Source organism: Ctenopharyngodon idella, chromosome 15, assembly GCF_019924925.1.
Source record: "Ctenopharyngodon idella isolate HZGC_01 chromosome 15, HZGC01, whole genome shotgun sequence".
Lineage (NCBI taxonomy): Eukaryota > Metazoa > Chordata > Actinopteri > Cypriniformes > Xenocyprididae > Ctenopharyngodon > Ctenopharyngodon idella.
Window position 1 is genome coordinate 3,787,997 of NC_067234.1, and position 27,975 is coordinate 3,815,971.

Genomic DNA, 27,975 nt, shown 5'->3' on the forward strand with positions numbered 1-27,975 from the left:
TTCGCTACGCAAAAGCTGCACATGCTCATCAGTCTTTAGCTTTGCCCATGGCACGCCTCCAGGCGCTTGGCTGTTTTCGGAAAGACTCGGTACAGCATAACTTTCTTTTATAAATCTGATAAAACTAAAGACTATTCGGTGATATGAAGGATGCTATACTACTCTATAAGTACTCAAGATTAACATGAGATTGGCCGAAAATGTGTGTGTTATGTACCCTTTAATGAAAGTATTTCATTATTTGATGAATCGTCACAGTTAACAGTTACAGCCTATTGGTTATAGCCTAAATGTGGCAAGAATTAAAGGTAAAAATATTTTTTTTGAAGTTTTTTTTTTTTCTCTCCAAACAAAATATTGGAATCATAACCGAGATTTGATAAGAACCGGATTTAATAAGCGAAATCGGAATCACTAAAATTAAAATGATACCCAACCCTAATTACAAAACAGAAAAGGTCACAGGAATAACACTGGAAAAAGAAGGGTTATGATCAGGCAAAGGCAGGAGTGTCCAAACCTGCTCCTGGAGGGCCACTGTCCTGCAGAGTTTAGCTCTAATTTGCCTCAACACAACTGTCTGGAAATTTCTAGTATGCCTAATAAGACCTTGATTAGCTGGTTCAGGTGTGTTTAACTGGAGTTGGAGCTAAACTCTGCAGGAGTTAGAAAAGCATTCCAGCGCTGGAGAGACCTAATCAGAAAGGCCTGAAAAAGGATGCCGAGGTTGCTTTGTTTCTGCTCCACTAATAAGTATCCTTGCTTCCCTTTCAGACGGTCATGTTCGACATACGTTGGAACTGACTGACAAATTGGGGATCGCTTTGGGAGACCAATCTACTTCGAGTGTAAGAATGCACATTGGCATGCGATAATTGCAACAGCTGCTCTGCGTTGCAGGGCGAGTATTTAATGCAGAAGGTGCGTCGCATATTTGCTTTTTGCTTTAGAGCTGAACACGTGCTGTTCCTGATTTGTGTTTATTCTGCAAAAGTGGTGAAAGACAAGCTGTTTTTTTTTTTAGGAAGGAGCCTTTGCGTGTCTGGTGCAGGTGTGATGGCACTGACAGTGTTGGTCGCGATCTCACGAGAGCAAAAGCAGCTGTTCTCACAGCTCGCTGGAGAGTGCGCCTTCAGTGAGATTGCTGAGAGCTGCATCTTTAATGAGAGTGTGAGTGTTCACAACAGGCTTGCACTATTGTACTGTTGTGTAACCACGGCCATTTCCCTTCAGCACCAGTAGAGAGCAAATTCCTAAAAGAGCACACACGGTTTGACCCTGCATCTTTTTCAAAGTATCTTGAAAAGACTGGAGCCCCTTTGTATATTCCCCAATCTAGTTCTTCTTCTGGGCCAGGTCAGAAGAAGCCTACTTCGTTTAATAACCTAGGTGACCTGAGAATCACAGTGAGGAATACCCCACTGAGTCAACCTCCTCGGGCTCCTCACTCCTCCATGACACTCAACCAGTGGAGCTTCCAAGAGGGCGTGCTGATCTGCCTTGTGCGGTACCAGTCGGATCGGACCAGGGGATGAAAATTCAACTGCGCTGCCCCCTTCAGGTGTGGCATCGTTGCCTGAGTCAGACCCAGAGATGGCTGCTCTGCTTTCCCAGACCGCTGCGAGTGTTGGGCTCGAGTGGAACCCTCCACTGTGTTCCGAACACTCGTGGCTGGATGATTAGTTTCTTGGGGTGGCCCGAGCTGGTTCTCAGCACTCCGCCCCAGTACCTTTCTTTTCGGAGATGCATGAAGAGGTGACTAAATCATGGACGGCACCTTTTTCTGCCCGAAGACGGTCTGGTTCCTCTTCCTCCCTCACTACCCTCGATGGCAGGGCGGCTAAGGGGTACGTGGAGCTCCGCCCAGTGGAGTGGTCTGTGGTGATGCAACTGTGTCTCAAGACCACTACGTCTTGGCGGGGTAATCTGCGTCTCCCCTCCCAAGCGTGTAATTTCTTGTCCTCTCTGGTGGGCAAGGCTTACACAGCTTGTGGAAAAGCCACTTCTGCCCTGCATGCCATGGTGCTCCTGCAGGTCTACTAGGCCAAAGCGTTCAATGCACGAGGGTAGTTCCGACCCAGGAGTTATGCAGGAACTGCGTACAGTGACGGACCTCACCCTACGGGCGACGAAAGTCACTGCACGGGGTCGGGCGATGTCCATCTTAGTGGTCCAGGAGCAGCATCTATGGCTGAACCTGGCAGATATGCGTGAGTCCGACAAAGTTCGGTTCCTCAACGCCCCTGTCTGTCAGGCAAAAACTTCGCCTAGCAGTTTTCAGCGGCACAGAAGCAGATGGAGGAGATTAAGCCCCGACGTCCAGCTGCCCCCTCCACCCAGTTGTCGGCTGCAGCGCCTCCACCTGCTCGTTGCTGAGGGTGCCCCCCCTGCGGCTGCGGCTCCCTCTGCCCCTGCTCAGCCTAAGCAGCAGCCTCCACCTAGGCAGAAGGCGGCCAGCCGCAAGAGGAACACCCAGCCTGTCCAGGCCCCCGCCAAACCAGGCAGCAAGCGTAAGGGCAAGTGGCCCTGAGATGGACGACCTAGGGATGGGAGGATCTGCTCTCCGGGAGATGATGTCCGCACTCAGACTCCACTTCGGGCCACCTCAGTGCCTCCCGAGTCGAGTCCTTGTGTTTCACCTCGCTGCCCCACCCTGGGTACATCTGTGGTTCTGTGGTCCCGCTTGCACGGTGTCTGGGAGCCTGGCTAGTGCTCCCCAGCCTGTTTTGCTGGCTTATCCGTACCATCAGACTCGACTATGCAATTCAGTTCGCCCGGTGTCCCCTCAAGTTCAGGGGCATTGACCTCTGTGCGGAGCTGCTATGCCCCTGTTTTACAGACAGAGATCGATGTCCTACTGGCAAAGTACATGATTGAGCCGGTCCCTCTAGCTGATATGGAGACAGGGTTTTACAGCCCCTACTTCATTGTGCCCAAGAAAGGTGCTGGGTTACGGCCACTCTTGGTAGGTACAACCTGGTAGTCAGGTTCCTTAGAGGGGTACCATCTTGGGAAATTTTAAAATTCTCTGTATTATAATTAACAATCTTTAAATAACAGCAATTGACCAATCAGAACTCAGTGCTGTGCACAGTCACTCATGCCAGAGCTCCAATTCAAACAAGCTGTCGTAATTTTTCGCACTTGTTCAAAAGGATCAGGAGACAATTCAAGCACATTCTTTGATGTTCTTTAAAAAGAGAACAGAAGGTATGATATTACTTTGATTAGTGTTTTAAGAACATTCCCCTGACATATTAGAACAAATAACGAACATAGCTGAAGTACACTGATGCGCTACATTACTGCCATTATCGACAATGTAGGCTACCTGTAGATTTAGCACTTACTAGCATGAAAAACAAAATAGCCTGGCACAGAAGGTGCATAGAGATCAATTTAAGATTCAAACTTTTGATACAAAACATACCTTTTGTGAGTTCTTGTTTTTAATGTTGATAATATTACACGAGCAAGAATGCAAATCTAAATATCCACACGATTGCAAATGTGACATTGATTTTATACAACAGTTCAAAAAACAAGAAGGGTAATATTATTATTAATATATGTTCTTCACAGTATTGTCAGTATTTGCTCTATTTTGCAACGAAATAATAGTTCTGACGAAAGCCACAGCGGAACTACAACACACAGCGGTGTTTCATGAATGAATCTGCGACTTTGAACGAATCGTTCGTGAAAGTCATTGATTCAGTGATTCATTCATAAATACAGCCACTTGCGTCGTTGCTGAATGAATGAATGACTCAATGACTCATGCATTAAGACAGTGACTTACTGCCACCTGCTGGTGGTTTTAGTATTTAAAAGAATCATCTCATGTTTTTATCATCATTGCATATTTCTCTATTGAACATTTTTTTATTATTTTTATTTAAAACATTATTAATGTTGTAAAGGTATTTATAAAGATAAAAATGCACTGGACAGTCAATTTATGGGGCAAATATTGGTACGCAGAAGGATGGTAAATGCCTCAGTGGGTACTCCACTCTAAAATGTTTGGGAACCACTACTGTAAGGGATCATTGTCAAGGTGAATTATTGACAATGAATGTCATCACCAAGGTGATAATGCACACATGCATATAGACTACTATGGGCTCTGTTCATACTCCACTGTTTAAAACTGCATGGACCATCCATTTAAGACATAGCTAACAAAGACTGTACCACTAATTGTTCGATATAAAAACACAAGAACTCAAGAGTTGCATTTAATTCAAAAATAACTATTATTTCTGTCCAAACTATCCAATGTTAGAGCTCTGGAGCGCTGAAAAGTGTGGGGCTCAAAAATAAGTGCCATTTGGAACTAATTTATAGAGTTATTTTTTATTAAAAATATATGTTGATAATGATTTAGCACTTCAGTGCCCTCCAAAGGCACCATTTTAGGTATATACAGGGATGGATTGTGTGTGTGTGAGAGAGAGTCTGGTGGTCACTCATCCAATACTACAATGATATAAATAATTTAATGAATAGTGCCTATTTTCCTACTCTTTAAACCAAGAAATAAAACTGTTTAAGGTACAGTTATCAAGTGTTTCTCAGAAATTGCTTACTGCACCTTTAATTAATTTCACATTTGACATGTTATTTTCAAAACTAGTAGCAGGTAATGTTTTATGTTCTGTCTCATCTCTAAAGAATCAATTTAATATTTCTAGTGTGTTTCACTTGTATTATTTTGTGTCTAATTTAGGGGCCTCTAATAAGCCTCTAATAAGGCAGAAATAATTGTTTTATCATTAAAAATTACAAATTCAAGCATTCAGAATATGTGGGGTATTATCCTTTTTTACTGAAAAAGTCCCCTACTGTTTTTTAAACATCTATATTTAGCGCTGCTGTGGAGAAGAATCTTCAGTGTTCATTTTTGATTAGAGATGTAAATGTTTTACTCCTGGTTCACCTGATTGTGGTTACAAATGGCTTTCAAACATTGATTTAGAAATGAATAAATGTAAAACTGCATTATTTAAAAATTTCTGTTCCTCTTTTTCATTTAGGGGTCTATTTGGGTCAGATTTTCATGGTATCCACACTGCTTCTTCAGTCTGTTAGGGCATCTTGCTTGTGTTATTGCAAAGACTATAGTCTTTCTTTTTGAGCCTGTTTTCTGCTAGTCTGTACCCTTGAAACATATATACTTATGTTCAGGGGTCAAATTATGGAACCATAAAACTTAAACAATCTATGTAGCCCAATGTTTTGGTGATGAATGCTTTGTAAATAAGTCCCAGTTCGACGCTGGATTTGCAGACTGCGGGTGGTGAGTGAAACTGCATCAAATGTCTGTGTTTTGTTGGCAATTAGCGGGCAAGTGCATATAATGTAAACAGCACGAACGTTTTTGTTCCCTTTTTATTTATAATGATGTCGCAGCTTGCAGACGATCTCTACGCAAAAGCTGTGCGCGCTCGTGACTCTTTAGCTCTGCCCACTGCAGGCATGCCTCCAGGAGCTCGGCTTTTTTTTTTGGAAAGACTTGGTACACCGTATCTATCTTTTATAAATATGCTAAAACTAAAGACTTTTCGGAGATATGAAGTATGCAATACTACTCAAGATTAACATGAGATTGGCATGAGATTGGCAGAAACTGTGTGTTACTCTTTAAAGGAGAGGACAAGGGAATCAAATTAAGGAAGCTCTAAATGGCCATGGATTTTTATTATTTTTTCTATCTTGTTTTCTCATGATCACGACTTATTTTCTCTGGATCTCGAGATAAGTTGTTTTCTTGTGATCACGACTTAATTTTCTCGTCATCTCGAGAAAACAAAAGTTGTTTCTCGTGATCACGACTTAATTTTTTTGTGATCTTGAGATAACAAAAGTTGTTTTTACAATGATTGTTTGATTCTGAAACACACTGCACCCAGATTCTGCTGTTGCTATAGTAACTTTCACGCTCATCTGATCGACGGATAAATCATGCGCTCTTATATCTTGTGGATGTTTCAGCAAAATGTTTACTTCACTTAATAATAAAGTCTACAATAAATAAATATAGACTAATCAGTCACTGTTCAATCAATATATGCTGAACATTTTATTTGTGTAATTAACGTTTAAATTATCAACAGAGCATTTAACACCTTAGAGTGTCTTCAGAAGGTTATTCTATAACTATTCTAAAAACTTTTAGAGCTGCTTGTATTCAGCCCACTTTATTTTCCTCATTCGTTTGAAATAATAATGTGTTTGTTATTTTTATTCGTCATGTAGGATATGGCTGTGATATCATGTCTGTTAAACTGTCTTCATTCTCCTAGCTCTTCCATTAAAAAGAGGTGCATTCCAGATTTCCAAAAAACTAAACTTTAAAGCTGGTACAAGCAGATTAACAGACTATGGTACAAACAATACCAAGTTAACAACGTTGACGTCCGATAAATTGGACTCATTTGAACAGTCACGTGAAAAAGTAAAAGTGTGTTGTCTTAACCAGCTTTGTGTCAGGGAAAATAAAAAAATTAACTAGGCCTACATATTGAACTGGAACTCCTATAGGGTAAACTGACCCATAGCAAAGCGCCATCTACTGTTTTGGAATAGGAAGTTGCTCAACTGCATTTGTGAGAAAATCTGTCTGCACACATTTGTGAGAAATTCAAGCTGAGAGATCTCATAAAAAGGCAACTGTCTTACAATCGTAACAGACAGGTGTGTGTTTGTATGCACTAGATTTGGTATTTGTTCAAAGGATATATGCCATTTGTAGGATGGTTTGTAATTTATTTGTGAAATATGATGTAGGCTCATTGTGTAAAACACAATACATATATTTGTTACTTGTTATATATAATCTGTGTTTTCACTCAAACTGACCTTTGTATTTGCACTTCACTTTGTTTGTTTGAAAGTCAAGTTTTCCTTTGCAAAGCATATCGTGTTTATTTGCAAAATGCTGGATTTGTTTGTTTAATTATGGCACAATTTTAACTCCATGGGGGGGACGGGGGACGTGTCCCCTGCACTTTTAATAAAACGTAAATTCTAAACATTATGAGCGCTCACTTTTTTTTTTTTTTTTTTTTACATTGTATAAAATCCATGAGGACTAATGCACAAGTGTTTGTAGGACATAAACCAATCATAAAATTGTCATAAAATATAAGGGAAAAAATATTAGATATTGGGTATTGTGCAGCAGTGTATTTGATTTCTAATTAAAAGCAAATTGATTTCAAATTAAAACAAGAAATGAGATAATAAATCAAATCAAATCTATCAATTAGACAAAGGTCAGATAAAAACTTACATTTCTGTCTCCATCACTTCCGAAATGATGGCTACGCCCCTGCCATGACATCAGAGCAAGTCGGACCACACTCTGACACTTTTTTTTTTTTTTTTTTTAATCTGGCATGCATCTTGTGGTGATCGTTTCTGTGCAGATTTTGCTCATCTCAAACAAGCCTATTGACACTTGGCAGAATGAAAATCACGTAATGACATTATGAATATGCTAATTCCCCAACCAGACCTCACCGTTAATTGGACCTTTTTAGTTGCACCCAGCGTCACTTCCCACTCCTACCCTGCGAAACTCGAGCCCTGGGGACTCCCCCGTTGCTAAGAACAATGCGATAGAGTAAAAACTTTCCTACACGCTGCGCTGGGATGGCTCGTGGGAGAGCTCGCGGGTGATTATATCACTGAACGGAAGTTCAAACTCCAGTCCAAACAGCCACTGGCCACGAACTGTGGGCTTGGCTCTCACATTGCATATATTTATATAGGCATATTTACTTATATAGCATATTTTATTTTAGATTAACTAGAAATTATGTTTAATATACAAAGTTATATTTTGAAATGTAAGTAAATGACAATTGGCTGAAGCCAGAGCCAAAGTCTTTGCGCGACAAGACCTCGCCCCATTTTGGAGATCTTCGGTCTGCAGTTATACCTACTTGGAGAGCTGTTAGATTCCGATTCCTGGTTCTAGAAACGATGAAATCGATTCCATGAATAGATTCCTCACTGTTGTTTTCAATTATTTATTTATTTATTTTTTCAACTGAAGATTGCAGGAACCTAGTCCCAAAATGACCACATGATATAAGGATGTAGAAAGTATCCTTCTCTGAAGCTTTATTTGTAAATTGAAGATACATTTCAATAACTCAGATTGATTTTAAATTGACAGAGCTAGTTACATGATATTTGAACAATGCAAGCCAAGTGTACTGTATGTCAGGAAATCCCCTATCACGCAGGAGGCAAGATGACGATTCAACCCTCACCCCCCAGCAGATCTACCGCCAAAACATATGTACTGCTGCTGCTCCAAGGAGCCTGTAGGAACCATATGTATGCTAGCTATGTGTGCCTGGCCCTTTAGTTTTGAGTATGTGAAATGGGCCATATGCTTGGTCTTGGCAGATTAGATCTGCCTACACATTATTCCCCTAAGCAGATTTAGCTGTTAGACATGTGGGCTGGCATGAAGTGCATATAAGGCGCATGAAGCATCTCGCAGTGTAGTCTTATGTGTGTAGCCTCCCCCCCTTTTTTTAAGGGTTGTCCCTAGTGACTTACCAATGTGGTATTAGCTACGTGCCTACATAACCGTGTATGTGTGCCACTAAACTAAGTTTGGGCTGTAAGGCTTGGCTCTAGTGGCCTACTAGACTATGTGTGTCTGGGCTACCACACCGAATGGCTTAACTCTAGTGGCCTATGATGATATAAAATGTTGCAGGCTAATAAAGATGAGAAAAGAAACCCCCCACAACCACCTAAGCAAATGGTATAGTGATTTAAGCATCATTTGATAATCGTCATTGTCAAAACCCTCTATACACCTATTGTAAATGTGTGGAGGTCATTTGGCATCATAGAGAAAGTTATCATCAAAATCACAATTTTTTTCTGAAAAATGTCAAGAAACCATTAAATAAAAAGGGAAAAAACACTTGAAAGACATTGATATACTGAATTTGATGCATGCATAGGTCTGTATCACGTAGTGTGTCATGCCATATAATGCATTTCATGTAATAAGATTTCACTCTGTACGAAACTTCAAAAAGCAGTTCTTCTCTGCTGTGAAATAGTGGTGTATGTTACAATTTTTTCACATCACTTTGGGTGTTCCTGCACACCCAGGAACCCTGCATCTTCCCTTCTTATAACACATTATGGTCAATGTGAAGTATTGTCCAAAACATCCTCAAAAAGTACTCCTTATTGGAAAACGTTGCCCTGAGGCAACGAAAAGAAAAACTGAATTTCAGAACATGCAAAATAAAAAAGATTCATAAAACCTGACAAAAGTCTTCTCTACACCTTCTTACACACACACATATTTTTTATGTACACTTCATGTCATTTTAAATGAGATTATTAAAGCAAATAATCTTGCCTTCTTCTCACACCATGTGCTCCTGTGACCATGTGTCAGAACAGGATGTCCCACCTTTAAATGGTGCTTGATAGTGACTCCCACACCTTACTGGACAGTTCTTTGGTACTTTCTCAACATTTCTAATTGGTTGTAATCATTCAAAGAAAAATTTACTAAACATACAATTTAAGAAAACTTTCCGTTGCCTGAGAGCAACGCTGTGCTGTAGAGGGCTAATGTGATTAGTAACTTTATTAACTTCAGTTTCATTAAATAAATGTGAACGCTGCATGTTAAAGTCAAAAGATGGCGCTGTTGCACGTTCTTCAGGCTCACACCAGAGCTTCAGAGCAGCTCGCAATTAATGATTAGCGCACATTTGTCAACCAGTTGCTTATGAACTAATGCTGATCAATTATGACAACGTTTACTTGGTAACGCTTTAGATTACAGCCCGGAAAGTACTGCATAATTACAACAAATTTACAGTGTAACTTTTGATAATTATAGTGTACCTATAAAGTAAGTACGTGTAAGTATAGGGGAACAATATGTAAAGTATTGGGAATAAAGGGGTAACAACCAGGAAAATAACAAATAATTTATACTGTAAGTATTTTAGAACTAAAGGGTACTTATAATATTATGATAGACAACAATCTTATGTTTGGGAGAAATTTAGCGAGAAAGTGCACTGATTAAGTTGTTTCAAGGCAAGTAGATTGCAATCTTTTTTAATACATGAAATATGCTTTTGTTTCATGTAGTTACAGGGTAAGTATGAGATTGCGGGCCGTAAATTAAAGTGGTGCTTGTTACACTCTTGTTTCATGTAGTTACAGGGTAAGTACACTCTTAAAAATGATGTGTTAAAAATTTACACAAAATATGTGTTAAACAATTCGTAACACATTATGTGTTACTACAGACAAAATGATGTGTTAAAAATTTACACAATATATATGTTAAACAATTCGTAACACATTTTGTGTTACTACAGACACATTGTGTGTAAATATTGTGCTTAACTGATTGTGTTAAACACATTTAAGCAGTACATATAAATAAATTTATTTTGTTTTTTTTTGCTTATATCGATATCTACTGTATTTATGTAGTTTATCATGTTGCCAACATAAAATAAGAATTTGGGCGCGCGGGGTGAAAATACTGGTGCGCCTGCGCAGTGACGTTCTTTTTCAACTGTCGCTCCGTCAGCCATGTCAGATAATGCGGCTTTCTGCCTCAGGTGAGTGAAAATAATTAAAATACTTCTATAATAGTAACTTTTTTCCCCATCTTGCTTAAGATTGTTTTGTGTTAGCTGTCCAAGAAGTTGTTGTTGTATTTTTTATTATGTTGTCTCCATGTTTCGTACCCCAATTCAAATACACGGCTCGCCTGTTAACTAAATGTCGTCTATAGGCCCGCTAGCTAACGTTAGTGCATTTTGCGCGGCTTTTGTAAAGCTGTGTTGGCAGAATTGTTAATAATACATATTAAGTGAAAGACATATTTGCATTGAACGTTGAGTATGAACTCATTTACACTTTACAATTACTATGGAATGTTACTTGGGTAAATTTGGTTTTATATTCGCACATTCGGACTTCCGCATAGGCTACAATAACTTTGTACACTACATTGGACATTCAGTGGACGTTCGCAAGTAAGTATGCCATTAAAATAATACTTGCCCATTTTGATCGATTGTGAAAAATGTTGTAGGGTTACAATCGTTGGTTGTAAATATCATGTCGCTGTTCAGAATTTGCAAACATTAACTTTATTGCACATTATTAGAACGTTCTTAAACGCAGAAGTCCGAATGTGCGAATATAAAACCAAATTTACCCAAGTTGGAACGTTTCATATTCAACAACGCAAACACCGTAATCAACCTTGCGCGCCATTTTGTGCTACGTTGCCTGACGAGTCACTGACTATTTAAAATGTACATTTTTATTGTTACACACTTAGTTTTCTCATTGTGCGGTGTATATATGGATACTTTTTTTTTTCTTTTATTTAGATGGATGTCGAGGAACAAATTACAGTTACTTTAACAATTTTACACAGAGTGCTTGCAACTGTCTTCATAGACGTAAAGGAAATATGGAGAAAACTATTCACAGTTGGAAGTGTCGGAGAACTGATAGCCTCAGCCAAAACTGAGCTGTCTCAACAAGTATCTCTTGATCGAATACTGAGATTTGACACAGATTTTCAAGAATTCATTGACACTGATGTGAATGCAGGAGTGCGGGAGCTTGACAAATTTCAAATACATTATATTGCAAGCAACACCCAGGATTTATTAGAAGGAAGTGTTCAACCATTACAGGTAAACCATTAACGTTAATGTATTTCACTCTCTATATTACTAGTGGTCAAAGTAAACATTTAAATAAATAAAATGTTTTTGTCATTTCTTAGTGTCATTTAACAGATGTAACTCGGACTGGCACCACAACTAGATTGCTAACACTGCTTGAAGAAAAAGCCCCTACAATCCTGAGAGAACACGAAGAGACAAAGACACTTTCTATTTCCTCTAGAAAGTTTCTTGTTAAAGTTGCTGTCAGTGACCTCGTTGAGAAACATGGATTGTGAGTATATGTGGTTGTTTATAAGATGTAAGGTGTATTTGTTTAAATTAAATTAAATTTAAATGACATTGTATTTAAATAAGTTAAACATTTAATAAAACAGTTATAAATAGAACAGTAATAAGGTTAATTCAATAAATAACTTTAACAGTCTAAAGTATAACTTTAAGTGTTATATATATATATATATATATATATATAGTGTCATATATTTTTATGTTTGTCAATGTTTGTGTTAGAGACAATTCTGCAACTTTTATTTAATTTTTTTTTTTTTTCAGCTATCCATCTGGTACAGAAAAGCTGGCACTAGATAAGGAGATTGTGTCATTGTTCCCCTCGTTAAGGATTCAAGTGCCCTTTGGTGAAAATGAGGGACATGTAAGGATGTTTTTACATTATAAAATAAATTACTTAGCAATGTGAATATAAACTGCTCAAGTATATTTGACTCCAACTTAATTCTATTTTTGCATTACTCATGTCAGGAGCATTTTTTTGATGGGCCATCACACAGTGGCTTTATAGAAATGAGACTGCGGAGCATCAGACGGAAGCTTCAACAGAACGAACGGATGTACAGTTTAAAACGTCGTCATTGTACACTGCAACCTTCTTTGCCGAGTCAAGATGAAACTGTGCCTAGTGAGTGGTTGACCCTGATAAAAAGCATGCGACCGTCACCAGAGAATTCATCATCAATAAAGAGTGCAGTTGAACAAACCTTCAGTTACCGAAGGAGATGGATAACAACACAATCCCTAACTGTTGCTGAAATCTTCAAGGAATATCCCAAATTTCTTGACATGCCCACCTTGGTAATAGACATGCTCAACTAAGAGAGAACTTTACACAAACTTATATTTCATAATTGTAATATTAATATTTCTTTGTTTCTGTTTTTTTGCATTGAAGATGGACATTGAATTTTCCAAACTCACAGATGGCAAAGAAGACTTTTTTTATCCGGAAATGGGAAGGGAGCATAATTCCAAAGCTCAAGGAAATAGCATCCTTGGAGAAGAAAAATGACATACAACACTTGCTGGAGAAAGCCGACAATCAGCAAGATGGTATGATTTTCTGCCTCAATGTCTGTTGCATGTGCACACATTTCTAAACCTAGTTTAAATGAGAAAACTAAATGTGAATTTTAATGTTCAATTCATGATTAAATAAATTTTGTTTTAAATTCTTCTTTTGCATGTGACCTACATCTTCGCTTCATCAAGATGAGCTGTGCTACACTATGTTGAAGATCCTCATTCATCTTCTTCCACCCACGGCATCTGGGAGAAGTGTTGCTGGCAGTAAATGCTGTGTGAACTCTGCAGTCTCATACCTGTTAGAGCAAGTGCCGGTATGCTTTTTTTTTTTTACTGTGTTAGTTTGTGATAAACAACATTGTTTCTCATGCAGCAACATTTTCTGATGCTTTTCATTGTTTCATTTCTGTAGGCTGGTACCAATGTGACCTCCTTGCTCAGTGAATCCATGAAAGGGTCCCTGAAGTCAGCTCAGCCGCAGTTGGTTTCCATCGGTTCTCTAGAACGTGAAGCACAGTACGTAATTGTGGCAAAGAATGATTCTTTTGCCCTTCCACTTGATGTTGAAAGCCTGACCTGTGCTGTAGACAGACTTTTCAAATTCTTCTGGCTGTGCAATCTTCAGTATCCATGCCAACTGACAAATTGCTTGACAAACTTAAGACAGACTCTCACTTATACCAGTTCAGTTCATGTGGCTAATACTATCAGTTTTTTTGTGGACAACATACAGGACAGGATACGTTCTGACTTTAAAAGCAGATGAAAGGGGAGAACCATTATTTGGTGAAGTTATACACATTATTCCCCAAAGCGAAAGAGAATGTGCACTTATGTTCCTGAGAGTTTTAAGAGTTAAATATTTTGATGAACACCTTTTTTCCTTCAATGTCATCAGAACCAAAGATTTTGACATGGCAAAGATGCCTGGTGACTTAATAGATTACAGACCTTTAAATATTGTATAATTTTGTGATCAGCAGTATGTAACTCCTAAATACAAAATTTTGTTTAAACATGTTGGTGGTTGAAACTGTTGAACACATTGTGTTTTGACCAGATTTGACAATGAATTGTTTTGTTAACATGATCACCTATAGGTGAATGCATAAACAGTAATTGTGTAATGGTTATTTCTTTGAATACAGTTTTTAGGTTAATTAAATGTATTTTTTTCTGTATGAAAATGAAATGTTGGTACACTTGAGAATAAGTTCAGAAAATGTGGTACTTTATATGTTGGAAACTGTTTCATACATATTTGACGTTTTATTTGACTGCTTAACAGATATGAGTTTTATAATATTTGATGAATGTTTTTTATAATGTATGATGTGTTGAAATGCTTATTTCACAAGTTTATAGTCAGTAACATTTGAGTGCATTAATTCCATGTTAAAAAGGAAAACAAATAAACAGTATGTGAGCAGTGTCTAATTGTTTCCTGTGAGATTTCATAATTAATGTACACAAATTGTTAATTGATCTAACATTTGTAATAAATTTTATATTAACATATATTAAACAATTTCTAAGTAACACACAGTTGTGTTAAATACATACAAAAAAACACATCAATGTGTTTACTTAAGCTGCACATTTATGTGTTACATTTTATAACACGTTTTGTGTGTTGAATTTAACTCAACATGTGTTGTCCCTGAGCACACTCAGAACATGTGTTAAAAATAACACATGTTGTGTTGTTTTCAACACATTTGTTTTAAGAGTGTAATTATAAAAAAAAAAAAAAATAAATAAAAAAAAAAAAAAACGCAAACAATCTTATCACTCGGAAACCTTTATTTGAAAAACAACTTATTTCAAAACAGATTTAAAGTTACTTCTTATTCATTTCTCTTGCTTGGCTACCTCCTCGTCTTGTTCCTCTTCTTCTTTTTCTTTCTTTCCACTGATGAATCTTAAGAGAGAATCCCATGTCATTTGCTATTCTGTATTAAAAGAAAATACAGTACACCCGGAAATGTGCTCACCGTTTATTCATCTTTTACCCTCATGCCATCTGAGATGTATATGGCTTTCCTTCTTAAGATGAACACAAACAAAGGTTTTTAAAAAATAAATCATATCTGGGAACGCTTTATAATGCAAGCTCATGTGTTCCTAAAAGTCGAAGCATCAAACAGCACACAGCAATAACGTCTCAGTTACATAGGTAACCCTCGTTCCCTGAAGGAGGGAACGGAGATGTACGTCGAACATAAGTTCAGCGGTCTCCATGGCAGTAGGTAAGCCCCTCAGGGGAATCAGACGACATGATTTAGAGAATCGATCTACGATGACGAGGATGCAGGTGAAACCATCGGATACTGGCAGGTCGGTGATAAAATCAACTCCTAGGTGTGACCAGGGTCAATTGGGAACGGGCAGAGGATGGAGCTTGCCGGATGGAAGGTGGCGTGGGCTCTTGGAGATGGCGCACTCCCTACAGCCCTGCACGTACCTTCTGACGTCCGCTGCTATGTTGGGCCACCAGAAGCATTCTTTAAGCAACGAGAGGGTTTCATTGACCCCCGGGTGGCCAGTGCCAAGTGACGTGTGGGCTGAGTGAATAAGTGGGGTGCGTTGTGCCCTGGTGGTGTAGCGCAAGCCTGGTGGACAACCCGACGGAGTGTTGGTGGAGGCATTGGAGGAGGGTAATGTCTCCTCCGACCAGGTGATAGGGCTTACGAGGATGGATTTAGGGAGGATGGTTTCTGGTTCTTCTGGTGGTTCGTCAGGAGCATGGAGACGAGAGGGCATCCGCTTTGACGTTTTTGGAGCCTGGATTGGGGTGGACGAGGAGGGGAGCGGTGGTGAAGGCTTCCTTAAGAGCTTCGAAGGCGTTGGTGGCAGCTGGTGTCCAGGACAGAGACTTGGGCTTATTTTTGAGGAGGTTAGTGAGTGGATGGGCGATGGAGCTGTAGTCTTTGATGAACCGGCGGTAGAAATTTGCAAATCCGAGGAAACGTTGGAGTTCTTTAATAGTGGATGGAGTGGGCCAGGTCTTGATGACTTCCACCTTCCCCTCGTCCATCCGGATGCCACTGTGGTCGATGATGTAGCCTAAGAAGTGTACTGAGGACTGGTGGAAGGAACACTTCTCGGCTTTTAGGAAGAGGTGGAATTTCCTGAGTCGTTGGAGGACCTCCGCAACGTGGTGGCGATGTTCGGCCAAGCTCCGGGAGTATATTAGGATGTCGTCGATGTAGACCAGGACAAACTTATGGAGGAACTCCCGGAGCACCTCATGGATGAAATCCTGGAATACGGAGGGGGCGTTGACCAGGCCATACGGCATAACACTCGTCCCCTTCACGTATCCGGATGAGGTTGTACGTGCTGCGGAGGTCCATCGTGGTAAATACAGTGGCACCACGGAGATGTTCCAGGGCCGCTGGGACTAGAGGAAGGGGGTAACGGAACTTAACTGTGATCTTGTTTAGAGCGCGGTAGTCGATGCAGGGCCGTAAGCCTCCGTCCTTCTTTGCCACAAAAAAGAAGCTCGAAGCAGCAGGGGAAGTAGACTGGCGGATGTAACCTTGGTCTAGAGCTTCCTTAATGTATTCCTCCATGGCCTTCTCCTACGGGATGGACAGGTAGATCCTTCCCCTGGGCACTGGCTCACCCGGAAGCAGATCGATGGCACAGTCCCATGGCCGGTGTGGAGGCAGCTTGGAGGCTCGTTGCGGGCAGAAGACGTCACTGAAGGGGGCGTAACAGGATGGTATGTCGACAGAGCGTTTCTCTACCGGGCTCTCGATGGAAGTTGCACAGAGAGATTTCTTCAGAGCAAGGAGATGACGGAGTTGGAATTCTGGAGATACAGGTTGAGAAACAGGTTTCTCCCCACTTCAGGATCTCGCCGCTGCCCCAGGAGATGACGGGGTTATGCTGCTCCAACCAGGGGCGCCCTAGGATCACGTCAGAGGTGGAATCCTCCAGAACCAGCAGATGGATATTCTCTTGGTGCAGCACGCCGATCCGCAGTTGGAGAGGGCCAGCACAGCGACTCGAATAAACTCCCGAAGACCTCTCGGAAATGAGCGACGAAACTGGAATAGGATTGTGTGACTGGGCTGTTCTGAGACCAGATGGAGTCGGCCCACTGAAGCGCTTTGCCTTGCAAGTGAGAAATTATAAACGCCACTTTGGTAGTTTCGGTGGGGTAGAGGTGCGGTTGCATCTCCAGGACCAGTGCACACTGCAGGAGGAATCCGCTGCAGTCCTCCGCCGAGCCAGAGTAGGGCGCTGGTTTGGCCATGGGACTGGCGTGAACCGGCGGTGAAGGGGTGGAGACGGTGTTTGCGGAAGTGATCGCTGGAGCTGGTGACGGTGAGCTGGAGGTGAGTGCTCGGCGCAGGGCGTCCACGAGCTCTTGGAAGGGATCCGGGTGACTCATGCTGGTATCAGGCTGTTATGGTCCGGTCTTCTGTTACAACACAGAAGGGACTGAGGCAGATATAACAGGCAAGGAAGTTTATTGATACCAGCAATCATGAAACAGCAGTGCAGGTGAATATAACGTGAAGTAAATGATGAAGTAGAGAGTGCAGATAAGTTACACTGTCCTTGTTGATTGTAGAAGCGGGGAAACTTGGAAGACACTGGAGAAACTTGACGTTGGAGACGAAGAACACTCACACACAGATGGGATTCACACGAAGAGAACAGGAGACGCTGGAGACAGGTAAGTAGGTTTGTAGGAGTCCTTGAGGTAAGCATACAGGTAAGTCTTGATGCATACGAGACCGGACGAAGACTGTGTGTGAGTGTGGGTGTTATATACTGTGGTGATTGCGGTGCTGATGAGGTGCAGGTGCGGGTGATCAGTACTCTGGAGAATCGGTGCGCTGTGATTGGTGAGTGGTGGAGCCTGGCGTGTGTGACACTAAGCTCTTTTCAATAAGATCCATGCAAACGCTAATATCAGATCATTTTAGAATACAGTATAGGATGTACTGAATATTCTTCAGTTTTATGCAAAACAGAAATATGACAAATAGATTATCAGATCTCTATCATATAGCCAAAAATAAATGCAAAAAAAAAAAAAAAAAGCTTAAAGGGCGGCCTGTGAAGGCCACACACCTAAATCAGCTCACTTGCTGGTAAAGCAAGAACCCACAAACAAGGGAACTCATTCAGATTGAAACCGAGTTAAACTAGCAGATAAGACTGTAGAGTGCCCACATAACAGTCTATCTCAACACCTTCCAACAAGCAGTGTACTCAGTAAAAACAGTTTTTACTCTTCAAGCAAGAGGAGTACAGACTTATGCCATCATGCTCTAAAGAAGGCCCTACGACTCAAGACACGTGGCGTCAGCTCGTGGCAGTGTCTAAGTTCTAAGGGAGCCATATATGATAACCAAACTCTCCAGTGAAGTTAACTATTTAACTCAACCTGAGCTTAATTCAAATTCAACACATTCCAAGAGGCAATGTACACAGTAAAACACTTTTTACTCTCTAAGCAAGAGGAGTACACACTACACAACTCTTTGAAAGAGGCCCGAAAGGGCCTACTATTCCAGAAAGAAACAGGCGTCAGCCAGTGGCAGTGTCTAAGCTCTAAGGAAGCCAAATCTGAGAACCAAACTATCCAGTGAGGTTAACTAATTTAACTCGACCTGAGCTAATTCCCGTCAGGCAATGTACTCAGCAAAAACACCTTTTACTCTTTAAGCAAGAGGAGTGCAAACCTACGCCATCATGTTCTTGAAGGAGGCCAAAACAGGGCCTGCGACTCCAGAAAGACACGTGGCGTCAGCTAGTGGCAGTGTCTAAGCTCTAAGGGAGCCATATATAAGAACCAAACTATCAAGTGAGGTTAACTATTTAGCTGAACCTGAACTTAATTCTATTCAACACATTCCAACAGGCAATGTACTCAGTAAAACACTTTTACTCTCTAAGCAAGAGGAATAAACTACACCACCATGCTCTGAAAGAGGCCCAAACAGGGCTTGCTACTCCAGAAAGACACAGGCGTCAGCCAGTGGCAGTGTCTAATTAAACCACGTATTCTACCAGGCAATGTACTCAGTAAAACACTTTTACTCTCTAAGCAAGAGGAATACAAACTACACCACCATGCTCTGAACTATTCCAGAAAGACACGGGCATCAGCCAGTGGCAGTGTCTAAGCTCTAAGGGAGCCTAACCTGAGAACCAAACTATCAAGTGAGGTTACCTAGCTTAACTCAACCTGAGCTAAAATCAACACATTCCAACAGGCAATGTACTCAGTAAAAACACTTTTTACCCTTACAGTAAGGGGAGTACAAAGAATATATGTTGCCATGCCTACTACTTCAAATAAACACGGCATACACCTGTGGAAGTGCTTGTTCAAAGTGAGCAAAACTCTGACTAAACATCTACCAACAAAACTTGTGATACAACAAGCTATTGTGCTCTGAAGGAGGCCCAAAACAAAGCCTTCTACTCCAAACAACACAATCAACATCTTGTGGCAGTGTTCAAACTCTAAAGGGAGCTACAGTGTTATGCGAAAGTTTGGGAACCCCTTGCAGAATCTGTGAAAATGTGAAAACATTTAAAAAAAAAATGAGAGATTGTACAAAATGCATGATTTTTTTTATTTAGTACTGTCCTGAGCAAGATATTTTACATAAAAGATATTTACATATAGTCCACAAGACAAAAAAAAAAAAAAAACTGAATTTATTAAAATGGCCCCGTTCAAAAGTTTGGCGACCCTTGATTCTTAATACTGTGTGTGGTTACCTGGATGATCTACAACTGTTTTTTTGTTTTGTGATGGTTGTTCATGAGTCCCTTGTTTGTCCTGAGCAGTTAAACTGAGCTCTGTTCTTCAGAAAAATCCTCCAGGTCCTGCAGATTATTCAGTTTTCAATGATTTTTTTGCATATTTAAACCCTTTACAGCAGTGACTGAATGATTTTGAGATCCATCTTTTCACACTGGGGACAACTGAGGGACTCAGACACAACTAATAGAAAAAGGTTCAAACATTCACTGATGCTCCAGAAGGAAACGCGGTGCATTAAGAGCCGGGGGGTGAAAACTTTTGAACAGGATGCAGATGTCCAAATTTTTCTTTTTTTGTTGAAATATCATTTTTTTCATTGAGTACTGCCCTTCAAAACAACAGAAGATACTTACATGTTTCCCGGAAGAAAAATTAAGTACAATATACCTTGAACTTCACATTCAAAAAGTTTTCACCCCCCAGCTCTTAATGCATCGTGTTTCCTTCTGGAGCATCAGTGAATGTTTGAAACTTTTGTAATAGTTGTGTTTGAGTTCCTCAGTTGTCCCCAGTGTGAAAAGATGGATCCCAAAATCATTCAGTCACTGCTGGAAAGGTTTCAAATATGCAAAAAATCCTTGAAAACTGAATAATCTGCAGGACCTGGAGGATTTTTCTGAAGAACAGAGCTCAGTTTAACTGCTCAGGACAAACAAGGGACTCATAAACAACCATCACAAAACAAACAAACAGTCGTAGATCATCCAGGTAACCACACACAGTATTAAGAATCAAGGGTTCCCAAACGTTTAAACAGGGTTATTTTCCTAAATTTAGCTTTTTTTTTGTCTTGTGGCCTATATGTAAATATCTTTTATGTAAAATATCTTACTCAGGACAGTACTAAATTTAAAAAAAAACATGCATTTTGTATGATCTCTCTTATTTTGTTAAAGTTATTCACATTTTCACAGATTCTGCTAGGGGTTCCCAAACTTTCGCATAACACTGTACATAAGAACCAAACTGAATAGTGAGGTTCACTAAACAAACTCAACCTGAGCTATGCATTCCAACAGGTCATATACTCAGTAAAAAACACTTTTTACCCTTATTAGCAAGGGGAGTACCAACTTAGTCACCATGCTCTGAAGGAGGCCAGAATAAAGCCTACTACTACAGGAAACAGGTGCTAATCTGTGGCAGCAATAGAGTTATTGGGCTCACTTTGTGTAGGGCAAAATAGAACTAGAGCATTAACAGCCCTGAGAAACAGGGGAATGCTTCACTTTTCATTCATACTACCCTGAAATTGAATTCCAAGGGTGGGAGCTTTTTACCAAAGACAGATTAGACATCTGTACTGAACCCTAAGGAACAGAAGCTAAATAAAGCTAACACCGTTTCACTCAAGTTTGAATCTTAATTCAAGGGGTTCATTTTTGTGGGGTGCGCTCCCCGAATTCCTATTTAAAAAATCTCTCTATAATATTAATTAATGCGCTAAATGTAATTCCCTAATTATTACTACCTACTTGTTACCATTTACCTTAGTGGCAGCTTTTAACTTAATGCAAAGTGATCATACAATATCTTTATAGCCAAATTAAAATAAAACACTATATAGCTATCTCAAGTGCTTGGTTAAATAAACATTAACTCTTATAGTTGCATTAATATTCACCCTTTTTAAATTACTATCAACACTTTAAGTGCAATAGACATCAATTTACAGGTCACTTATCTTAATCAGTAGTGATAAACACTTTACTTTACACCAGTCTACTGTAAACTCAATAATATCTTGCCTTAAGTATCAAAATTATCAATATTATAAACCCAATGTAATGCAAATCTTCAACAGAAGTTCGTTTGAACTATTTACTGGAAAAAATATAGTATGTACATACATACAGTTCAAATATCAACAGTGCAATTCAGATGAAACACAATTCCACAAAATTAAAACTAAGCCGGCAAAATGACTAAATGGCCACTCAATGAAATAAAATGAATACCCGGACAGTCAGAGTTGGACACGGTGCAGGCCTGTAGCGTTGCTTGAGAGCGGGGAGACCTTAAACACAATGGTCGCTTCGCACCGTGGCGCAGAAAAAAAAACTCACCGCTGTAGTAATGCTGATCGGCGCGTCGTCCTTCCCGCCACGGCAACGCAGTGTTTGCGATGCTGATGATTGAAGACGTCGTCCGACAGCTAAGCAGAGGATGGTTCTGGAGATAAGCGCTTCTTCAGACGATGCACAAAAGGGCAGCCGAGCAGGCTACTCGCTGGCAAAGTCCTGGTAACTAAATCGTGCTGATTAGCAGTCCACTCTTTCTCCTCGTGGAAAACTCTAACCGAGTTCCTCAAAACCATTAACTTTCACACTGTAAACTTAGTCAAATGTCTGTAACTCACTCTTCGTGCAGTATACAAGTACATCTACTATCACACCCATTAAACTTGGTGTTTTACCAATTTCTAACGTGACAGTCACAGCGCGGTTCTCACTCATGTCTCTCCCTCTTCTCTTTCCGGTCTCTTCTTCCTGCATCCTCCGCGACCTCTCACACTGACTCCTGATTGGATCTTTCTTCCAGGTAAGTAAATTTTAAGTAACTTAATTTTTAAAACACATTAACATTATTTAAACATTTTTAACATAATGAAATGTACATTTTAAAGAAAATAAATGAAATAAAAAAATAATGATTTTAGGAAATACCCAAAATTCCCATAGGGCTACAATAGAATGAAAAGCTCTAGAAAAGTGGGGCCACAGCAAAACTGGCATTTTCTTATTCACATAGTGATAAGGGCCTACCACCTGAGACAACGGCACCAGGGAGACTTAGCAATAGTTTGCTACCTTAGCTGCTATCTATCTTGCACCTACACCAAAGGGGTAATGGGCCTTGGCCTGACAACTCTGATAAGAGGAGGCCAGAACTAGGAAAAACTACACTCTCCTGACAGGGATAGTAATAAAAGGGTGAAATGCTTCAGTATATCACCTAAACCCTAGTCCCAGCCTAGGCCAGCTATAGCTGCCTATAGGGCCTATAGGGCCACACATAAGCATAGATCTGCCTGGGGCTAAAACTCCACCTCTAAAACTCTCGATAGAGAGGAGGCAAACTCTGAGAAATAACTCATAAACAAGAGCTCAGAGGAGCGATGCTCAACCCAGGCCAAACAATGTCAGGCAGCCCCGAATGCCGAAGCTTAACATAGATCTATCTGAAGTAAAGAGTGCTAATCTCTAATACAAACTCTAGCTATGACCAGAGGAGAAAGCTACTCTACCATATGGTGGCTGTAAAGGCGGCCACATTGCCAACACAAAGAGATAAATCGTTCTGGCCAACCTAATGGAACTTCAGGCCCTTAATTTCCCTTCTCTTTTTTACATACCCAGGAAAAACTATACAGGAAACTAAGGTCAATATATTTAAAAATATAAATATAGACCAAGCTCACCTTCCTGCGGCTCGAAGAACGGAGACTTACCATCATAGAAGGATAGAATCTATGGTCTCTTTCAAGCCTGAAAGAGCCCCTTCACTATCAAGCCAAAAGGCGAGCCAACAGAAAATTTTTATCATGGGCCCAGCCCTCGGCCTGATTGTAAGAAGCGCCTGGGTAAAATATCATTACTCAGGAGGTGGAAGAAGAAAGGAGAGGGTAGATGTGACTACCCTCATGGAGAGGAAATCAATCACTGATGCTGCTGGCATCTGTAATTGATTACCTCCCTCAAATCCTTCTTCTTCCTAGAGTCCTACCTTCTCTAGGACCTACTCCGAGGAGGAGGAGGTGCCTGAGAGGTGATACTGGACTTCTGGCCCTGTCTCCGATCCTCGGATCTCAGCAGATCAGCCTGGTAAGCCTATAACACTGCCATCGTGTATAAGGCAGCACCAGTCTGACCCGCTGCCGCATATGCCCTGTCATTCAAGCGAGATGTAATCTTAAGGAGCTTCGAAGGCAGGACCGGAGCTTTTAATGTCTGTGCCTGCCCTGTGACAAGATAGTTAGCAAACATCTCGTCAATAGGGGGCATCAACACATACCCATGCTGGCTCATTCCCTCAACATCAGCGAAATTAGCTCGCTGATGTCGGTGAATATGAGCCGAGTACGGATTCTTCCATGCCTTCTCAATCTCCACATATAGATCAGGAAGGAATGGAAGGCTCACGGGGGCTGCCAGATTATGGTCGGAAAGGAATCGTACATCGAGCCGTCCACGTGCGGTCCCTTTCTTAACGCACTCTCGTGGCAGCTGCAGCCTGCCAGAAGCGTGCTCCATAACCTGCTTGCCTTCTTCCTCTTCAACAGCCATCTCCTGCTCTCTTGGACTTAAAGCCAGAAGAGCACTCGCTGCTGGATCAGATGATGTCAAAGAAAGAACATCATCATCATTCAGCAGCTTACCCTCATCAGCCACTGGGGTTTGCGAGAGATTTACACCTCTCTCTAACTCCTCAGCAAGCTCCATCTGTGAGTCCCATGATTTCAGTCGCCGCTCCACCTCAGCGCGGGCGGGACCAGAACCACCGGGCACAGATGCCGGCCGCTCTTCCCTCAAGAAGAGGGCCAAACGAGAGCGGAGCGTTCTAATAGGCAGACGCTCACAGTTTACACAGACAGCGCCCTCGAGCACTGTCCGTGCATGTTCTTCTCTCAGACAGAAAACACACAGACCGTGTGTGTCATCGGGTGTCAAAAACCTGGGACACGGATCCACACACTTCCTGAAATGTTTGTTAGACATAGTAATATTCTTACCAGATTCGAAGAATCGCAATCAGACAAAACAGTCCCTGAAGACGAAAAGATACTGACTGCTTCTCTAAGCACTCCTTTTATACTTCCAGGTCGCATCTATGATGACGTCATAGGCTGTTGCCGGCCAATAGTTTTTGGTGAGATTTGATATTGCTTTCAGACACTGGTTCACGTGATGACGTTCCCCATATGTGTTCAAACGCAGTGTAGAGTTCCCTTTCTGGCGGGCTCGCTCACCATAGACTCACGCAGCTCCGCCGCGCTGTCACTGGTTTGTTTAATACAACTTCATGAACCAATGGCCATGCAGTTTCACTGCGTGATTAAAAAAGGCGCATAGGTGCATTCCCGCCACCTACTGGGCTGGAGTGTGGACCATTGATGGAATAGGAAGAACTGAATAAATATACAAAAAATTCCTAAATTCCTATTAAACAGATCTACCTTTCTTAAGAATGTCATTATTGCATTATATGTTTTATGTTGTTTCAAACCATTATTCAGCAGAGTTTTAAGTGAAAGTTTACCTATCCCCATTACTTTAAATTCTTCCAGCAGAAATGCCCTTTCATTTTCGTAAGCAGTGCAATATATTAGCACATGCTCTACAGGTTTCTGCTGATCCACATAAATTCCCAGACTCATGTTTACTCATTATATAGAGAGAATAATTTAGAGCTGTGTGCCCAGTGCAAAGTCTGGTAATAAGTTTCTCCTCTCTTCTACTGCCAAAATTAGCTCTTTAACCCCCTACTTGATTTTGAATACAATATAGATATCTTCCTCTTCCCTTCTCATTCCAAAGTTTTTGCCATTTCCCATTTATCGTTGTTCTAATTTTGGACTTAACTTCTTCTATGCTAAGTGGAATATTCATTTCTATATGTGATAACTTCAGGGCCTGTTTTGCTACTTTATCAATTTTCTCATTTCCATCCACTCCCACGCGTGCTGGAACCCATAGGAAACACATCTTAATTCCTATCTTATTCACTCTATACATATTTACAATAATTTCATATAAAATGTTGTAAGAAAAAATTATGAGGACGTTGAAGATCTTGATGAAGAAGTTTATTGCAGTGTAGCAGTGACAAAGTACATGTAGCACCTTAGGTTCATCGGCGTCGGAATGAACCTAGAACATCCAAATCTCAAATTTTTTATCCTGTTACAGTTTACCACTCTTCATGTAAATGTAGTTTCTCATGTTTTACCAGCTGTGGTCTGTATGTTAATGAAGTTGTGACACCTCATTGTCTGAGATGGTTCTCTGTGTCCCACACCCATTCGCATTCTACAATTGATGACCATTTGCTCAGAATGTGATCAACCCAAATGGTACATAAACAATATACCAGTTTACTTTCTTCTTCTCTATGATAATTAAGCCATTTTGGGGATGAGCTCATTCTAAAATATACTTTGGAGTGGAATCTGGGTCGAGGCAGACTACAATTTCTTACAATGTCTTGCCTTGAGGATCTCCCGCTAATAAGGCTTGATAATGCAGAAAATGAATCTGAACATATTACCGCATTCATTGGTCGATTGTCCTCCATCCACCTGATAGCTAATAAAATTGCTACCATCTCTGCTGAACAAACTCCTACTTGGTTAGATACTCTTTTACCAATTTTAACTTGATACTGTGGAACATACAGCTGCTGATGCTCGACCTGTTTCAGGATTTTTGGATTTACTTGGTCTCGAGAACGGTCTTAAGACCATTTTTTGAAGGTCATGGTCTTGTCTTGGTCTCTGCCACATTTGGTCTCGGTCTTGTCTTGGTCTCAGACTAAAAGGACTTGGGATTTTATTTCAAGACTGGTCAAGACCACAACTGCGGGGATATCACTAAATTGCCGTTGCATTATCTGATTTCTTTGTTAACATCATTAATTTGACTGGATCTAATTAATTTGATAGGATGTAAAACTTCCTGCTTCAAATGCAATCAATAAGTCATTTCTAATTTCATTTATTTTGTTACTATTGCGCCGGGTCAGAAATCAACAAGGGATTGTGTCAAAATGTCACCAAAATTAATACAAATGCTCACAAAATTCAAGATATGATTGCAAAAAGTACTTGTATAAGATCTTGATATTTATATTATGATATGAATAAGCAATATCACAAGAAAGAGGGCTGTTTTCAGAAATATGAGCACAATTGCAAACATGATACTGATCTTTTACAAATGTTCAATAAACAAAATTTTATTTTAAAAACATTTATATTATTTATGCATTTGTAATTCAGTAAATACCCGGTGGTTGTAAATACCAATTCAGATGCAACTTCTGTTCCACCAGTGTAAAGATGAATTTTGTTGTTAATGATTTCAATTGATTGGTAACAGCTCTATATAGTGTCTTATTATTCTAATTGTAATTATTGATTAAAAATAAGACATTTCTCAGGCAGTAAATGTGGATCTTTCAGATTAATTTGAGGAGTGCTAATCTGGTCTTGGTCTTGACTCGGTCTCGACTTGCCTTGGTTTTGTCTTCATCTCAACCCCCCAAAGTCTTGGTCTTGTCTTGGTCTCGACTCACACTGGTCTTGGTCTTGACTTGGTCTCGGTTTAGGTGGTCTTGACTACAACACTACCTGTGACTGAATCATTTCTACTTTCTGCAACAAAGTTCTAGACGCAGACTCATAAGCTATACATTCATAATCTATAGTTGATCTAATTAATGCACAATATATTATTTTCAATGAGTGACACCTGGCACCCCAATCCACCCTAGCTAAACATCTTAGGATATTTAAAACTTTTTTGCATTTATCTGCTATTTTTTTGTATATGAATTGCAAATGTCAGTTTTGTGTCTAACCATACCCCCAGATATCTTATCACATTGACTTGTTCTAAAGGTTTGCCATAAAGCTATAATCTTATACTAGGACTATACTAGGACATTCTCTCTTTTTTGAAAAACAAATAACCTGTGTTTTCGACACTGATAAACGAAATCCCCATTTATCTGATCATTTTTCCACTTCATTAATTGCACTCTGCATACTTTGTCACATATGGAACATTCCTCCCTCTCTTCCACAATGCTCCGTCATCTGCAAACAGAGACTTTTCAACTCCTGCACCAACCTGGGAAAAGATGTCATTTATCATTACATTAAATAGGATGGGGCTGCACACACTTCCTTAAGGAGTACCATTTTCGATAAAATATGTTTTGGAATATGATGATCCCACCCTGACTTGAATAGATCTGTCAAAAAGGGAACTATGAAACCAGTTAAACATTCTTCCTCCAATACCCATCTTATCCAGTTTAATCAGAAGCCCCTCTTTCCATATCATATTGTAGGCTTTCTCCACGTCAAAAAATACAACTACTAAAACTTCCTTATTAACTTAAGCCTTCCTT

At 40.3% G+C, this 27,975-nt stretch overlaps 2 protein-coding genes and 1 long non-coding RNA gene across 16 annotated transcripts in view; 2 read left to right on the forward strand and 1 right to left on the reverse strand.

Annotated features, from left to right (window-relative positions):
* The window catches only part of LOC127496296 (sialoadhesin-like), a 38,879-nt gene extending 16,553 nt beyond the window's left edge, over positions 1 to 22,326 (reverse strand). Inside the window, exon 1 of the mRNA XM_051864159.1 lies at positions 21,909 to 22,326. The gene's annotated coding sequence lies outside the window, so the exon portion shown is untranslated. The remainder of the gene's footprint in view (positions 1 to 21,908) is intronic.
* The window catches only part of LOC127496289 (sialoadhesin-like), a 256,687-nt gene that overhangs the window by 35,032 nt on the left and 193,680 nt on the right, over positions 1 to 27,975 (forward strand). The window lies entirely within an intron of this gene.
* LOC127496330 (uncharacterized) lies at positions 12,930 to 14,826 on the forward strand. Its single transcript, XR_007925298.1, has 3 exons — positions 12,930 to 13,070; positions 13,230 to 13,357; positions 13,456 to 14,826. It is a non-coding gene; the product is annotated as an uncharacterized LOC127496330 (long non-coding RNA).